Raw genomic sequence first — 19617 nt, forward strand, 5'->3', positions numbered from 1 at the left:
GCTAGGACACACAGTGTTTGCTTTACCTATTAAACTGTCTATCCCAGCCCGTGAGTTTTCTCACTTTTATTCTCCTGATTGTACGGGGGCTAAATAAGTGAGCAGCAGTGTGCTATTTAGTTGTAAGCTGGGGTTAAAAGATGCCAGGACACCCAGAGACAAATGGAATGCTGCAGGCAATGGTTATTATATTAATGTGAGGGTTAGCCCCTGGCAGAGTGGACAGGAGACAGTCACTGCCACATGACTTGTGGCCAAAATCTCTTCCTTTTGTCTCAGTCTAGATGCATAACTAAAGTACATTCTCAGGCCTCATAGATGACTTTCATGTTATCACATCCCTACATACTGCAACATCATTAGTAAAAGTTAATAATGCAGTGTCAGTAATGTGATTTATTACATTCATAGTATCTGCCTATAGGAAAGGATTCTTTGAATGCCAGAGTTTATGGTGAATCACCTACTGAAGCCACATTTGACTTCAGTTGTGGAAATAAATTAATTGCATATAACCTGAATTAAAATATATTTTAGTCTGTCTTTTCATTGCAAACCTTAGCATAGTGCTAAGGTATTTTACAGTTTGTACTGCCTATTTCCAGATGATAACTTCCAAGTCCCTTTCCCTGTGTGACCTTTTGTTTTTCCCGTTAGACAAGTACAATAGAAGCATGCAGTACTAGGTATTCTTCTTCATGAGATAGAAATACAGTGAGCTTCAAATTTCAATAGTTTTGCAGAGATAGTTTTCAATGGTTTTACTTCTGAATTTGGGTGCATAATGCAATGTTTTAATGGAAGGTAACTACCAAACTCTGCAAACTTTTTGTTTCATTTTCTTTTCTTTTATGTTATTACTAGGTATCACAAAATTCTATTCCTCTGGCCTAATGCATAATTACTGAACAGAGTAATTATTGTATTTTTTTTCCATTTTCTTGAAGTGTTCTAAACCCTCTTTCGTATATAGATCAATCATGTTTATAATAATTTTATCTTTGTATTAGGATTCAATGTTTGTCTAATATAAACCCATTTATAGCAAACATAATTTGTTCTTAATCATTGGAGACTTGCCAGACTTTCTCATTGTCTTGAACCCTTTGTGAGCTGCAAAACTTGTTTGTCATTGGCTATTTTTAACCACACACTCCTTTTCACATTCTTTTTCTAGTCTTCTTTTCTTTTAGTTGCATGTCTAACATCATTTCATAGAGTATTTAATGGATAAACTACTGATTATTTCAGCTGAGAATACCACCACCATTTTTCCCAGGATGAGCAATCAAATTTACCAGTCCTCTGGATGAGCATTCTTTTGGTGTTTCTTCTCTTTCAGAATAAATAGTTTAAAAAATCTAATTTTTTTTAATAGGCACCTCCATGCTCCACATATTCAGTGGCTACATATTCAGAAGCTGTGTACCTATTCCTTCTTGAGTTTTTGCTTCATAAACACATCTAGGTTTTTATTACTAATACTTGATAAAGTTACTTAAAAAATCTAAACTTCTGTTGGGTTTTAGAGTCAAATATTAGCCTCTGGTTACATAGAAAAAAAGAAGAAATCAATAGAACTAGGGATAAATTGTAAATTCAATGTCAACAAGCATAATTGCATACACTAAATAAGTTCTAGACTACTGGACTAAATTACTACAATTTACAAATGTTAATAAAAAGTTATTATTTTAACAATTGAAAAGAATGTTTAGAGAGAGGAGAAACTATTTTTCCAGGCATTGCTTTGGAACGCAGTTCATTTACTATATTTAATTGTTTGTTAAAGTAATATTTGCTTTATAGTGTCACCAAAGACATAGTGCTGTTAAATATTAATGCTTTTGGTGCTTGTGTTGGGCAAGATTAATGTATGGCTTGTGCTAAAAATCTGAGACATAATAAACACTGGAAGTGAAAACATCATAGCCTACTTGATAATAAAAAAAAATTAAATTATTTGTAGGTAAAAACATAGTTGCTTTTATTACTTCATTAGTATGAAACAATGAATCATATGAGTGAGGCTGGAAAGGGCTTCAGCAAGTCAGTCCCCTGCTCAAAAGAGGACTAAACAAGTTAGATTAAATTGATAAGGTCTGTGTCCAGGATCATGTAATCTTGAGTTAGTTACAGAATGTCTACATTAGGTTGTTTTATGGTTATGTCCCTTTTCTTTCCAAAGTCCATATACTCACCTGTTTGTTGAAGCAATTAATGTACTTTTAGTACAATTAATGTCTTTTGAAATTATATTACCTTCCTCTTTTGTCTTTGACAGTTCTTAGTGTGCTGATGCCAAACATTTAAGTAATTAATTAAGTAAAAAAAAAAAGGGTATCAAAAATCCCAAGAGATCAAAACAATAGAAATTAATTTTAATATTGCTTAGTAGGATTTTAACAGTGAGATATATTCCCACATCAAAAATAAAAATAAATGAAGGATGGTTTTCATCTTCAAAACCTGTTAAAATCTTCGCATTAAAAAAACCCACTGAATTAGAGGTTATTTACTGCTAATAGATGAGAAGCAGATTCGGAATTTGGACACTGTAGCATTTGTTGACCACCAGTCATACCTCTTTTGCTCACTATTTTAGAAACCTTTTTTCTAATGTATTTGTCCTTCTTGAAAACATAAAATCAGGAAAAACTGTCTTTAATTTATTTTTATTTTTGGTGTTGAAATATATCTGCACTGAGAATGCCAAATAAAATAGATAAAAAATGAGTTTTTACTCTAGTTTTGAATTAAAATACTTGATGGAATTTTATATTTTTCATTCATTGAGGGAAATTACAAGAGAAACATACTTAGAAGGAAGTCCTCTCATGTAAATGAAAACCTAAGAAGCATCAATTTTTCAGTTGAAAACTTTTCTCAAATCTCATAGTAAAAGCAAAATTTAAAGCACAATATTTACTTGGCAAGTCTTTAAACTTTCTGACACCATCTGAAAAAACATTCTTTAGCATGAATTTTGATGTTCAATTTAATTGTAATAGCAAGTATTTATGTTTCCGCAGCAGTTACTGAAGTTATAGAAGTTTGCTTATGCCATAATAGAGACCAGGTCAGGATCAGATAATTCCTCAATATTTGGCTTAAATTAAAGCCAGAAATGATCTTAATGGTCAGTGATCTGTGAGAGGAAGGTGCAAAACTGGGTCTTCTATTTCAGCCTAGCAGTTGCCTGAAAATAATTTTTTTTTCATCCTCTGTCAAGGAGGGTGGATTCAGGTAATACATAAACTCAGTAACAAAATACTGTGCAAGTTTAGGGAAAGCGAGTAAAATAAGAAAGATGTTTCCTCTTGAGAACATTCGTGCTTCTAATGTGTCTGTACAATTTTTTTAAGAAGAGATAACAAAATTAGCTGAATTTTTGAAGGAATGAGTACTTCCTTGGTTACAATCTGTACACTCTTATCTAATATTTCTTTATGGCTGTATGTAATGCTATTTCAAACTCATGGACATATTGCAACAGATGATAATGGAAATTCATTCAGGCTCATGTGGAAAATAAACACAGGGCCATTAGCATGGGCTAAACTTCTAGAATGTAGTTTTAATGGTTTATGTTCTATTTAAAAGAAAAGAATACTTGGTAATTAGAAGACTGTCCACTAAACCAAACATAAAAAAACCTTTAATCCAAGGGAGTTAATACTTAAACCAAGAAGTCACAGTGTGAAGATCTATCAAAGAATGCTGAAAAGTTGTGTTAAGTAATGCCATCTTGTGGGTACTTTATAGACCTTTTAGGGAGAGGACAGACTTAGGCAAAGCACAGATTCCACATTGTTAGTTTGCAGAGCCTTTAAAGGTTTCCAAAGAGTACAAGTGGTACATTTAAATAAATTTGACGTGAATTTTATTCAAGACAGATCTCTCAAACAATTAATAATTTTCAAAATAGAGAAACTGAGCCAGAGATATTTCCATTGTATTAATAATAAAAAACCACCTAAACACAACCAAAAAATCTAAAAACTTGTAGCATGATTCAGATGTCAGGTTTCCATAAAAACCATCATCTTTGCTATGTTATTGCTGAAAATTTAATTTCAATCCATGAAACACACATTTTGAGTATGCTAAAACACCTTATTGAAACAGAAGTTATCAATTATATGGGTTAACAATTAACAAAATAACAAACATAATGCGCATAAATAAAAACCATATATTTTCAGAAAATATTAGCTGCATTATTTTTAAACTGGAGGGTTTTTTTTGCCTGGAACATCTTTTTCATGAAGGTGAGAGATTTGGGGTTGTTCAACCCAAAGAAAAGAAGGTTCCAGAGAGACCATACAGCAGCCTTCAAAGTTAGCTACAGGAAAGCTGGAGAGGGACTTTTGACAAGAGCAGGTAGTGATATGAAAAGTGGAATGTCTTTAAACCTAAAGAGGGCAGTTAAACTGAAAGATTAGATATTAGGAAGAATTTCATTACTGTGAGGGTGGTGAAGCACTAAAATTAGGTTGCCCAGAGAAACTGTGAGTGCTTCATCCCTGGAAGTGTTGAAGGATAGATCCCTGTGCAATCTGTTTTGGTAGAATGTCTATGGCACTGGGATAAGAATTAGATGATCTTTATGGGACCTTCCAACGGGAACCATGATATAATTCTATAATTTTGTCATTATGGACTAACCAAATTCTCAAATGTCTTCTGATTTAGGTATATTATTATTTTTATTTGAAAAAAAAGACCCATGAGGTACATAGAGCATGAGAAAAAATCACCTCTGGTCAAAGAGTATTTGAAAGGAAAAGACAGAAATTGCATTTAAACATGAAGTATTTCATTTTTTTCACTCCGAGGACACATCATCTACACTGTACTTATAAACTTTTGGAGAATCACTCGTAACTGTGCAAGTTGAATATTGTAAAGCCGCAAACCTGATCATCTGCAGAAAAAAAGAAAGGAACCTCAAAACCTCAAAATAAATTTATTTTAAATGAGTATGAAAATGTGTCACTGCATATTTTTGTTTAATTACTGTAACATTAGTAATGGAAAACTGATCCTACAAGTGACACATGTCAATATGGTTGAAGGTGTCTACAAAATTTCAATAGAATTTAGGAAATTTACTTTGAGGGAAATTAAATGTATATGGAGTAGCGAACCCAGTCCTGATTTATCTATACATGATTTAACTTGCTCAGGTTTCAATCTTTCTTTTCGCACAAGGAAGTTACAGAGCCAATGCAATGAAGTAGACTAAGAAAACAGCACAGCCAGATATTTTTTCTCTATAAAAGAAGGCTGACAGGGAGCTCACAGAGACCACAGCCCTAGCTGAGTTATTTCTGTATTAGCTCTTATGGTTTGCTCACGGTTTCTGAGATCACCCTCACCAAGTGTCTTGGCAAGCTGATCCAGGCCTTTGTCCTTACAGTGAAACTATTTTTCCTGACATATTTTCTAACTGCTTCCTGGTTTAGCCTTCTTTCCCTGTTACTGATGGATATAGAGAAAATTAACTTTGCAGCAGTCTTCTATTGCCCCTTTCTTCCCTAACCCATCAACTTTAACTCTTTGAAACTTTTCAGAGGTACTACATCTTCAAAATGTCTCCTCTTTTTTGTTGTTCTCCTAAGTCACTAGTTGATTTTCAGCCTGCTTGAAAATGAATTTCTGCATAAATAAGATCTTGGGTCGTACATAGTAGGGGACCAGCCCACCTGTCCCTGCGTGAATTTGCGCAAGGTATTGGAAATGAAAAGTGAAAATGAATTGTTGACTTAGCTTTTTCTGGACAAATAAAAAGAAAAACCAAATTCCATAGCAAACAAAAAAGAAACCCTAAGACTACCGCCTCGTAGAATTGGTACTGTCTTAGGAAGTCTGATGATAAATAGGTGATTTGGTAGCAGAAGAACACATACAAGGTAAAAACACTTATTTTTATAGACATATGGGAAATATTATAAAAATTTATTCAGGAAGTTGCCAAAAAGAACAATAAAGGAGGGTACTTTTTTCCCTTTTCTTTTATTTTTTTTCCTTTACTGCCTGTAGGCATTCCTACTGCCGACCGGCTGTAGGAATGACTTTTGTTACAGGGAGAGCAAACCTTACTCTCTTTTTCAGAATGTTCCTGCATATTCTCATTCAGTGAAATTTAATAAGCATTTCTATTCCCAAGAAGAAGGGAAGACTGAAAAAAAGTGTTCTTTAAAGGGAAAGTGAACTAATTATCTCTGCTCTACCAGATTGCACTTCAGATTTAGGAGGGCAGGTCAAGGTGACGCAGCTCTGAAAACAAACAGATCTCCCAGAGCTGCTCTGTGCATTTCTGCAGGGGTAGTAGTCTGAGAGCAAGTCACAGATACTTGAAATTTCCCTCATCTAACATGTTTCTGTGCTGGGTTTGTAAGTACCCTTCTCAACACAGAAAAATCATGCTGGATTATGAGATCATTATTCTATGAATCAAAAGTACTTCCCAAATGAGGAAGAACTTATGAATTGCTTGACCATTTTTGTAGTCGGGGAAAATATTTACCATCTGCATTAGCTTATTTAGGCAGACAGATTTGATGTTCATTTTACTTGGACAGCAAAGATTGGCAGGACTTTTATCTAAAAATATGTAAAATAATATTTTTTTTTATGAAGCTGCCTTCAACAGACTTCCATCTTCACTAAGGTATATTTGATTTCATATTTTTTATTCCATCAGGCTTAAAAAAAAATATACCTTGAAATACTTTAATGTTTTACTAAAATTTACCTACTCTGATACAAGATCTAAATATAGCGTGATTCTTTGGCTCTGATCTCCAAAGTAATTCAATTTTCTTGACTTTTTAAAAAGAATTCTCTCTTAACACATTTCCCATCAATTTAGTAGACATAGCTAAGTATTTTATTCATTACCAAAGTCCTCAATATTAAAAGCTATTATAATTAGGCTCAATTCCTTTGGAAATGAAGGTATCACTTACACATTTGGAAGACTAAACAGAAGGAAGCACTGCATTGTACCTTGTTTGAATACCATTATAAAGCTTTTTGTTTTGTTGGTTTTTTCTGTCCAGAACAGTGAGTACATGAAGGCCCAACATATTCTAGAAGTCATTGGAACATTTTCTAAATACCATTTTGCTATCTTAATGAATTGAAAGGACACCAAAGCGAAAGTGGGGCATTTCATTTCAGGTCCAACAGTGGTTTAGAGTAGTCATTATATAGCTGTCCAATACAAAATTATCTTTCATGTAAGGCTACTGCATTTTCGACTAAAATATATTTACCTTCCTATTGCTGAAGCCTTCTTCTGTCAGTTTTTTATGCTGTGAAAATTGGAATAAGGGGAAAAATAATCTGTAAATAGATAGATATCTCAACTACTATTTAGAAAAATTTTTGTTCTGGAGAATTCCAAACAGTTGAGTTTCATATAAGGGTCATTTGTATTTCTGAAATGTGGTAAGTTCTGAACAAATAAAACACCTCAGTGGATTTCCAATTTATAAGTGTATTATTACACAAATAGTAATAATTGTTGCTAAATTTGTGTAATACTACACAAGTGTAGTATTACACAAATTTAGCAACATTTCTTTTTCTTGCCTAGTGAGCATTCAGACACTGAGGCATTTATTTGTTGAAAGAAGAGGCCTCCTAATCAGACTTCTTGTTTTCAGAAGTATCACAAGAATGGGAACTCTTCTAAAGCAAAGACAGCCATTTAATCCCAAGACCTTTGTCCCAAATATCAGCAGTAAGTACCAAGGAAACTTCTTTTGCAGTACTGATGTTACTTAAGCGTCTTCGTTATTGTTGAGGACTTTCACATCTGTAAAGGCACAGTATGTGAAGACTTCATCCTGCATCCTGGTGCATGTGGATCCTCTTTGTAGGGAAACAGCTTTTGCCCTAAATGCTGTACAGATCCAGTGTTCCCTCATGTTTGGCTTGGATGATGTGATCTGGCTCCCAGCCAGGACAAGAGCAAGGCAGTGATCAGTCTAAAGGGGGGCAAACCCACCCACTTGATAAACCAAGCTGCCCAGCACATGCACAGGTAGGACATATTTTCCCTTAGAACATTTGTCCTTTTTCTTTTCATGCAAAAACCAGCACAACCATCCCCTTTTTCAGTGTGGTTCAAGGGCTTTTAAGACAGGATATGAGAATATCTACAGGTTGTGGATTGGCAGAGTCACATCTTTGTAATTTTTTTTAAAGGAGATTTTGCAAATTTTCTAGCCAATGTAATAAACTTGCTGGTTTGGCTAGATCTGGATACCTGCAATGCTTCTGCTTCTGACAACTCTACAGTTTTGTTTCCCAAGTCAGATGATTCTGCTGGCAGAGGGAATGGACTCGTCACAATGACGAACAGTACTCTTTTACTTACCACAGTGGTCCTGGATGGTGCACTGCCAGCAGCCACTAAAGATCTTCCTCAGGAAAACATGAGCTACTGGAGCGGATTGGCACGGGCACTGCTCCCCACCTTGCTTGTAGAGGTGGGCAGGTTCATGCTGTGGCTTTGGCCAGCCTGACTGCACTTATGCTAATGATAATTACAGAGCAGCAGGCTGGTAAGAGAGTTCAAAAAGACTACTCCAAAAAATTGAGAACTATAAAAAAGATATTTATAAAAACTGACAATGAGAATGTGGCTGGAAATGAAGAGAAAAAATGTAGGTCTGACTTTTGATAGCTCACATTTATTTAAAAAATTGCTCATATTGCACAGGTGTGAGGTAGAAGTTTTCTCCAGTGCCCCCTGAAACAGTTTTTGGATTGATTTTCTGACTCTGCTGGGTCTTGCTTTAGTTTTGTATTTCTTCTGAAAAGAAGAAGCAACCCAATGAGAGGACTTTAAACCTTGAAGAGGAGCCAAAGCTGGAGTTTTTTCTCCAGCTGGGCTGGAAGGTCATTCTGTCAGAGGCTGTGAGCCTCACAAGGTGACCTGTTTGAAAACCTGATTGAAGAAGGTCAGTTTATACTGACATTTGTGATGAGAGGGGGCTTGCAAAGCCCTAGCACCAGAAAGGAGTAGACACATATGTGAAGGGCCAAGGATTTGCTTGATTCAGAATGCAGAAACAATGAAGCCAAGTGATACTTAGAGGTGGGATGCTGCAGAGGAGGAAAAATATTCATGTATAAGCAAACTGAAGAGGGTTTGCCCACTTGTTTATTAACACTTAATACGTGTTTATTGATGCCTGATTTGCCTTACAAAGACAAGCACTAAGACAAATGTCAAAGACAGCAATACATTTCCCACCAAATTTGAAGCTAGAGTATGCTTTGCATTGCTAAATTAGGAACTGAAGGCAAGATCCTTAATTATAATTTTTTTTTTCTGATGCAGTATGAGGAACATTTGCTGCAACAGTTTACCTCCACAGAACAACTGGATAAACCCAGAATTAGGAAAAGGGTCTTCTTGTTCATAATTTTTATTTTAGGACTATGTTCCCTTTTTTTTCTGTGCCACAATTCAAACTAGTCTTCCACATTTGCTATGAATTGGGAGGCAACAATGTCCTGACATTTAATTGGCAAACTAGTTAGCTGAGGAGAGATAAAATTTTATTTCAGCTGTAGGCATAAATCTTCTCTGCATTTTCCTACCACCACCCCTTTAAATTCCTTGATGTTTATTAATGTTCTCTACTTTGGCATAAGCTATTTGAAAACATACTAAATAATATATTGCTTTTTTATATGTAAAGTAATTTACATTCATGGTTTCCAGCAGAGCTGTAATGCCATGGTATTTTTCAAAAATATAGAGACAGAAGATTCTAACATATTTGCAGAGGTGATGTGAAGTAGATTCTCTGTTGTCCCTCAGCGTTGTCTGCTTAATGCCGCTACTCAGAAAGACAAGCTTTCACAGTGGGGCATATGAAAAGTCCTAGGGTTTAAATATAGCTTAAGACTTTCAATGAAAAATGCAATACAATATAGTCAGTAAAAACTTTTTTCCAAACCAAGACAACATTTCATGTACATATTGTAAGTACAAAACAAGTAGGCAAGAAAAAATAATTGCTTTATAACCAACACAAAAATAAAATGACTGTGGCAGAGATTTAAGTAAATGCAATTCCACACCTGAAGACCCACATCTCTTTTGACAGTTCAGTTAACCTTAAGCAACACAGGTGCAAATTGTGATATTTGTAAAGCCCAGCAATGAGAACAGAACTTCCAACGTGAGAAAGGTTGATAAATGTTTTCAAAGTCCAGATCAAATCTAATCCTCTGGATTCTGTTCTGTAGGTTTGTAAGCACTTGGCACCCTACATCAATAAATACATGAGATAGTTTGCACACTAATGCCCAGTTTTTGCTTTAAGTGAGATTTAATTGCCTTCTACTGCATTTTTCATTGAGTAGGGTCAGCAAAAGAGAAAACACAACTAATAATATGCTGTATCTGTGGTCAGACTTTTAATCTTTTTTTTCCTGCAACACATCAAGTAAAATCCTCTGCTAGAATGATCACTAAATTGATAGACATTGTTATACCTCCCCAAGACATACCAAACCATTACTATTCTAACAAATTTCAAGACACAGTTTTTAAATTCAATTTCTTGCCTTACATTGTTTTTGGTACCAATTTAGATTCAGAAACTAACACTTTTGCTTTCAATAAAATTTCAGGAGTATGAAAAATGACTGCTGGGTATGCCCAGCTATTTTTTTCCTCTCCTGTACTGCATACCTGGGTGTCTACATCACAGGTGAGGTGTGCCAGGATGCATGTTCTTTATCTTCTACACCTAGAGCAGCAATCTGTCATGAACACACAGGAGACAACAGGAATATTGCAATGCTAGCAAACAGTGTTGGAGAAAAATGCAGTATTTGTGCCCTTTCACAGCTTCTCTACCTTTTCATTACTAGTTTTATTACTTAACTGAGCACTTAGGCATGTCTCCAGGCTGTAAAAAATAACAGATTTAAATATTTCCAGTGCCATTGACTTGGCAGGGGAGAATCCCTAGAATTGTTTATAGAAACAAACAAAATGACTTTTATATACTACTTTGTTAATACAAGTTTAGTAGCACAAATAATGACAGCATATGTGGGTCATTGTAGGTTGTTTTTTAACTTTTCTTCCTGTATTTCTGTCCATTCTGTATTTTGTATGCCTAACCATGAAAAATCATTTCTAAATTTGTTTGATCTGTATTAAGACTTTGTAGGGTCATGCTTGATTTAACACAATTTATTGTGACTCTTCCTGCTGAGTTTAATCATAGCAAGATGCAGATTTCTTTCTGCTCATGGTAAAATTCAGCACAGCCAGACTTCTCCCAGGCTTTGCACATCTGTTTTGCTAATCTATATTCTGCAGAATGACAAATACAAGCCATGAAAGTCATACATTTTGCTGACTCTGGTGAATATACGTGAACCACCTGAAGTACTGTACGACAGACAAAAGTCAAAGGAGTTTTTAAAGCCTAAGATGGTATTGGTTCTATAATTATTTGTATGCTAATGATTGCCAGCCTCTAAAGACTTGAAAGAAGCTAAAGAGATTTATTCAGGTCCCTGCAGGATTGGATACCCAGCCAGATCCTCATTCCTATTATTTCGTTCTCAGGAAACACTAATAGCCAGAAAGGCTGTTCAGTGGGGCTGCTCACAATTTGGTGGGAGATGTATTAGCCCTTAGAGCTAAAATTTTTCTGTAACACTTTGCAAAAACATAGGACTTGGTTTAAATTTTGATACTGAGCTGACTAAAGTGGAAATAGCTTGGGGTATCATGCAGCAACCAGGAATGTGTAGCAGAATGGGCCTTGTCCACCACTTGTTTGAAATTTCATAACATTTCATTTCAATTTTCTCAGTGAATTTGTTTCAAATATAGTAAATTTCCTCTTGTAATATTCAGGGATATAGATATCTTCATGCTTCATCTTCAGATTGAATTAAATTGAATGAAATATTAAGATAACTTAATTCTGTTTTGTCATGTGAACTGTGAAAAATTGCTGAATGGGGAGCAAAACAAAACCCAAAATTTTTCAACCATATACAAAAATCTCTTTAAAAATTCAGATTTTTTTTTCTTTCTTTTTTCTCTTCCATATTTAGTTGTTTATTTGCTTCATTATTATTCTCTATGGGGTTGGGATGTCCATTTGGGAAGTTCATTATGTCAATCACTGAGATTGTAACTTTTGTTAAAAATTAGATTTGTTACGTGGGACCTCTCTTAAGGATGAGTTTAGACTAAGCAACTGTCCAATTTCTTCCGCAGAAAGATAACTGATGATGACAACAAACCAGTGAAATTATTTTTTGATGTATTTTGATTGTTTGTAGCATCTTTTATTACTCTTCTGTATCACTTTAAAAAATGCAGCAGTACCAGCTAAATGAAACTGAATTATTTAGGCTAATTTATGGAATCTCTACACAATTTTTACTGCTAACAAACACTGAGGACAATTTATATACCCTCCCTGATTCCATCCCCCACTTTATTAATCTCTTTACATCCTCAATAGGTCTTGTGGGCCTGAGGGTTTTTCGTATTAAAGATTAGTGGGTGTTTTATCTGCAGGTTTTCTGGCAATGAATAATTAAAACCAATATGCTCACGTGATTGTAGCTTTCAATTATTACTTCATGTGCACTAATTTTTCTTCTGTTTACCTCATGCAATCTGCATCTCTCGGGGTTAATGTAAGCCTGAGGGTGTTAAGTAACATGCATTTTTTTCTCTAGTATTATCATAATTTATTAATTATCTACACACTTCCTGATACACACCGTGTCCTCTCCTTCCACATGATAAATTTCTACAAATAGCTTGTTAGAGCTTTTCAATGATAGATGCCTTTCATGTAGTACCCTATGATCACTGTCTTCCTTACAGCTATAAAACACTGGGTTTCCTGTTCAAAATTCTTACAGAGGTCCTGCAGTTTAAAGGAGGTTTCTTTTAAGCGCTACTCTTATGGTGTGAAAGTAAAGGAAACTTAACTATGAGCTTTGGAAATCTGTCCTCAAAAATAGGAAGTGTAGTGCCTCTAGCCTACGCCTGTGAGTAACTACATGCTGAGAGTACTCTCTGGGGCAACTGAAAAATATCACATGGCAAAAGAAAAATCTTGATTAATCTATTCTTTTTAAAATCTATTTTAAATTTGCTGAAACTGATATGCATTTCTTCCTGTAAAGGCTAACTAAGCTATTTAGGAACTGAAATAATTATTTTGGCTGCTTAGTCTGCTGGAACTTAAGCAAAATGGGAATTTTTTATCCAATATTGCCTAAAGACACTGTACATTTTGCACAGAGTTCAGAATTACCTTAGGCAATTTAGAATTTGCCCAAATTATTATTTGAAAAATCAAAATTATGCATTTGAGGATGTTAGACTCAAACAAAACTGTTTTATTTTTTTAAACTAAATTACAGCATCCCTTCTGAGTTCACAGACAACTTCTTCTTGGCTGAATTGTGGGTCACTTGTGGTATGGATGGTTCATCTTTCCATTCTGGATCTAGGCACATCCTTTGCCAGGTGCCTCCCTCTTCTCTTGTGCTCAACTGATGTGATGTGTCAAAGCTCATGGGAGAATTGTGTACCATAGATTTCATGGGAGAACAATTATTGAGGATACAACAGTGTTTGAGGAAACAACAGCTAAAGTTATTATTCCAATTCCTAAATGGCTGAATTAGCCTTCACAGGAAGAAATGCAGTGAGATGTTTCAGAGAATATTTTTGGGAAATTTCTGGTTTTCATCATTATTTAGAGTAGAGACAAGGGGCAAAAATTCCATGCAATAAGGATTCCCTTGTTTTGTATTCCCTGATGCTGATTTTTCATATATTTCAAATGATTATTTCAAAAGGAAAATATAACAAGAAGTCTGTTTCTAAAACTAGGTTATTTCTTTACATTTCATATAAAATATGTTTTTACTTCCCAGTAAAATATTCATTGTAGTTCTTAAGGAAACTGAAGTATCAGGAAATATGTATGGCAAATGCATATAAGTTATGTGCAAATATAATGTAAACTGGGTGGTTTGAACCAGGTGAACTTTAAGGTCCTTTCCAGACCAAGACATTATATGATGCTGTGATTAATTCATTGCATTGTAAATACATTATTAGCAATACTGGTGTTCAGACAAGGAAAAAAGTTCAGTACTGACTTCTCTTGAGTAGTCTGTGTAATGTTAAATTTTTTCTTGCAGTTTAAATGAAAATGCTGCCCTAATTAGTGGTAGTCAAATATTTTATCATCTAAAAATTAGTGCCATTTGACTAACCCCCTAAACTACTTTGCACTTATTTGGAATTTTTATGAAAGTGACAAGAAGAAAGTCTTGCAAGATATGTTTGTGGTTTTGGTTTGGGTTTTTTTTTTCACTGACAGTTACAAAAGGATTCTTACTTTTGGTGATTTTAGAAATAACATCATCTTTTCATTTGTGATGAAAAAAAAGCAAGAAAAAAAAAAAAGCACACAACACAAAACCTCTAAAAGCAAAATAAAACAAAAGAAATCATAACTGAAGTTCAAGGCTCCCATGTCCAGCATGTGTGTGCTTCATTTCCATTTTCAGTTAAGCACACTGTAAAGAATTTGAAAAGGTTTTGAAGTTTGTTGCAAGATTATATTTTGGGTATTGCTTTGATCGTGGTACTCACAAAATTTATTGTAAAAGTTTATAATATTTGGGAGTAGATTTTACATCTAAAGTCTTCAAAATTCCTTGATGTCAAATTGCACCAAGAGGAAATCAATTTCATCCATTTTATCCATCTCACAATTGAACAAAATTGTGCTTATATTCCCAGGAGGTCCCTAAGTAAACCATGGGAGTAAGGATTTTGAGAATTAATTTGGTTTGAACCAGGTAAAAAAAAAAAAATCTTTTTTCACACATCTCTGGAGATGGGAAAAATTATTCAGAGCTGGACAATATTTTCAGAGTAATCCCGTCTGAGAATGGTGTGCCTGTAACTATCTGTCCTACTAACCCTGTCCTTGAAATTCTGGAATCTGAGGTGCAACCACCAACCTCTTTGCTTTTAGTCTAACAAATTATGAATTCAAAGAAGTCAATAAAATGTGAGACCATATAATCTCATCCATATATTAGCAGTACAAACCAATCCTATCTAGATGGATCAAACCTAGTTCCATGAAATACCTAAGTGTATTTAATTGTCAATTCTATATCAGAAGGAATCCTTAACTTTTTAGGTTATCAAAAGAGCTCTTGGAGAGTTGGGATCTGGCTGGTAACAATATACAAGGGCCAAACCTCAGCTGGTGTGAGCTGATAAAGTTCTGTGGAAATTACTTTGCACCATGACTGACTTGCCCTGATGGTCTTGTTCAATGTGTCCAATGAGTCTGTACAATCCAACCCTGATAAATCTGATAATTCAGCATGTCCTGAAATATACTGGAAAATAAATCACTGTAATTACTTAGTTTTGAAGTAGAAAGACAGTTCAATGGGAATACAGACAGCAGCTTGCTAGCGATCAGAATCATTGGACTTTAAAAATTTGCTTGAAGTTAGCAATAGTTTCACAATGTGCTAGTGATGTTATTGCTAATGTGTTGTTTTATGTTAAAACTGACTCAATTTTTATACTAGCAATGCAACATGTTTCTATAAAACTTTTTTTTGCTAAAGCTGAGATTTCACTGAAGGAAAAATCCAATTTCTTTGCCTGAAGAAATAGAATATTTGTTTTGCTCTACCAGTGTTTTAACACATGAAAACATATGTATTTGAAAAATAGGTTTAATTTGAATGAAGTTCAAAATGCAGTCTGTATGACTTGAATATCTATTTATATAACAAAAATGAATGGTTTACTGTAGACAGAGACTGGCAAAAGCTGATATATCAATAGACAATTAATGCTGCAAAGATATCTTCACAAAATCATAAAAGAACTTGGGTTGAAAGATACATTTGAGAATCATCTAGTCCAAGATGCATGGCAGTAAGCAGGAACATATTTCACTAGACCAGATTATTTCAAGCACCATCCAATTTGGCCTTGATGGGGCCTTCAATGATGGGGCATTCACACCTTCTCTAGGAAACCTCTTCCCATGCATCACCCTCATTGTTAGAAAATAGATTCTTTATGTTCAATCTAAAGTCATTGTCCTTCATTTTAAACCCAATGTATTTTGTCAGGTCACTACAGGCCTTGGTAAGAGGCTTAAAAATTCTGTCTCTGTCTTTCTTTGAAACCCCTGCACACACTTAAAGGCTGCAACAGAGTCTTGGATAGCCTTGACTTCTCCAGTCTGAAAAACCTCACCTCTCTCAGCCTTTCCTCATGGAAGAAGTGTTCCAGGCTTATTATCATTTTTGTGTCAGTCTCTGGACCCACTGTGACAGGTCCATGTCTTTCCTTTGCTGTGAGCCCCAGATATAAATGCAGTACTCCAGTTGTGGTTCACAAGTGCAGAGTAAAGGAGGAGAATCAGCTCCCTCACCCTGCTGGCCACACTGCTTTTGAGCCCAGGGTAGGGTTGGCTTTCTGGACTGTGAGTGTGCATTTTTAGATAAAACTCAGGTCAGGTTTTATCTAATCTTTCATTCACCAACACATCCAAGTCCTGCAGGATTGCTCTCAAGTGATTAATGCCTCAGCCTGGATGATACTGGAGGTTGCCCTGACCCAGGTGCAGGACTTTGCACTTGGCCTTTTTGAAACTCATGGAGTTCACATGGGATCACTCTTTGAGCCTGTCAAGATCTTTCTGGATGATATCCTTTCCCTCTAGATAATCAGCTTCACCATTCAGCTTGATGTTGCTTTCAGACTTGCTGAGGGTGAGCTCAATCCCATTTTTTATGTCATTGGTGAAGGTGTTAAATGGCATTTGTCCCAGTATACACCTTTGAAGAACACTACTGGTTATTGATTTCCACTAGGACATTGAGCTGTTGACTATAATTCTTTGTGCGCATCTATCCAGCCATGTCCTCATCCAGATAATCATCCATCTGTCAAACACATTTCTCTCCAATTTAGTGTCCAGAATGCTGTGGGACCCTTTATCAGAAGTCTAGGCAGATAACATCCATAGCTGTTTCCCACTCTGTGGATGCAGTCTCTCCATTCTAGAAGGCCACTAAATTAGCCAGGTATAGTTTGCCCTTGTTGAAGCCTTCTTGACTGTCTCTAATCACTGTCTCTATTCTCTGTCCTTCATGAATTTAGACATGTCTTCTAGCAGGATGTGCTCCAACTTCCTACTAGGCACAGAAAGTGAGGCGGAGTGGTGTTTAGTTCTCACTGTCCTTCCTTTTACCTTTTTGTCCCATTCTGTGATTACCTTGACCACTAATTGGCATATGTCTCATTACAATATTGCTTGTGTAAGATGAAATGCAGAGAACAGTCACAGCTGAACTGAGGATACTTTCTTTGGCTTTATCTGACTATTTTATAGCCACTGGAGAGGATGTACTGATAGCAGCACTCCTCAATATTGCTGAACACACTTTCTCTAATAAGAAAAAAACACTAGCCACCCTCTTGGCAAAGACAGAGGAAGAGATCAGAGAGCTGAAAAGTTAAGTTTGAATGATCATGACTTGCTCACATTTCGTATCTGGGGGGAGAGAAAATGTGCATATTTATTCTTCACATGAACTTGCTCACACACCGGCACACATTTGCTGTTTAAAAGCATTGGTTTCACAAGACTGAGAACAATTATGAGAAAGAACAGGGACATTAAAAGACTGTAGCAAATGTCTGTTTGACAGTGGCTTGCTACATGTTTCAAGCTCAGTCCTTACAATGGAGAAAATTTTGCTACATTGGGTAGAAAAAAATAAATCTTTTGACAGGGTGTTTAAGGGCTTGTAATAAGAACTAAACTAGAAAACAAATGGTGTAGTATAGGTGATATGAGACTTTTTTTGATATTTTACTTGTTTAGTTAAAAAAATGCAAATGATAGAAGCACCAGGAAGCTCAGTATAATTATAGTGTTATACAGTATTATGTGCATCTGATATCCAAACCTATTCAGAAATAGTGAGGTCATACAATCTGCATGTGTTTTGAGCATATGAATTATCTCAGGGTAGGTGTTACTGTTATACAACTCAGGGTAGTGAGGAAGGTGCCAGATTAGATGTAGCTGGGGCAAATTTCCCTGAATAATTCATTCATATACTTTCAGCAGCAGGTCTGTTCAGAAACACATCTTGGATTGAGATTTTGCACATAATCTTAATTAAACAATTGCTAGTTTAACAAAGAGAAAGATAAGGTGTGGTTTAGAGTCTGAAAATACCTGTTTAGTGAAATTCTTCTATAACCATTCAGAAAAAATATTTAACTTGTGGTGGCTGAAATATGAAGGAAGATAAATGCAGACACAGGATGTCTACTCTTGTTTTGCTTGTTTGTTTGTTTTGCTCAACAGTATAATTACCTCCAGAACAGCTTTCTGAAGTGATATGGTGAGTGACTGAGTAGTGAAAACTCAGTGCTTTACAAAAGTATGCCTTGAATCAAATGAGAATTAAATCAATTGTGTGATATGATGTTCATTGAAAGAACCTGAAACAATTTTTTTCTGATTTTATATTATCTGAATCCGTCCTACCTTACAAATACAGCAGCAAACCCTTTCATCATCAGCTTAATGTATTCCACTTGTTTGGTGTTAAATTGTGTATTACAAAATAAAACCTGCAAAAGGCACCAGTGATATAGAAAAGGGATGGCTTGTTTTGTGCCAAGAGACATAATGTGAGAACACAGCTTTATAGCACCTTTTGTTTTATTTTCTGATTTCAAACAACAGTATAGCATTTTTATAAAACAGAAAGTATCATATAAAACCATCTGGTTAATATAAAATACATCATACACGTTATTCCATTTTATCCATAGAGCCTGCTATGTTATATATTTGTTAGCATATATTGTTAAATTGCCTTTTTTTTTGCTGCAATTCATTCAGAAAATATGATTTCAAAATCAAGAATATGTGAGTCGGCAGGGATTCATATTGAAACCCCATGTAGGCAAACAAACATCCAACCCTCACACACCTTCATTTGTTATCCTAGATTTGCCTATGCAACAATTCTTTGCCTAAGAAATTGAACGGCTGTCAGTGACAGTTCATGAAATCAGATGAAACTTGGAGCTGAATACTCTTTCATGAGAAGCACAGATGCAGAATATAATAGAGGTTCCTATGATCAGAAATTCTGCTCAGATTAAATCCTGCTATCCCAACTTTTTCTCTTTTTAATCCACAGAATACTCTTCCCTAAACAATACAGACTGTAGGCTTTCGTGACACTATCTCTGTGTTTGCAGACACTCAGTGATGTAACCTCCCATAGGCTGCATTCTGTCACCCCTTCCAGAAGGACCCATCTGTAAACAAAGCCCAGACTTCAAATTGTCCAGATGTCTTGTTAAGATATTTGCTGTTCCTCTCCAAAGTACCCTCTGCCTATTGGACTTGCAGCCCCCTGAATTTAGCTGCAGACTTTGTAAATATCTATCTTTATAGATTCTCTCTCAATCAGATGGAAGAATATTTTTTGTATCTGGCTTGT

Source organism: Fringilla coelebs (assembly GCF_963513975.1).
Source record: "Fringilla coelebs genome assembly, chromosome: 1".
Lineage (NCBI taxonomy): Eukaryota > Metazoa > Chordata > Aves > Passeriformes > Fringillidae > Fringilla > Fringilla coelebs.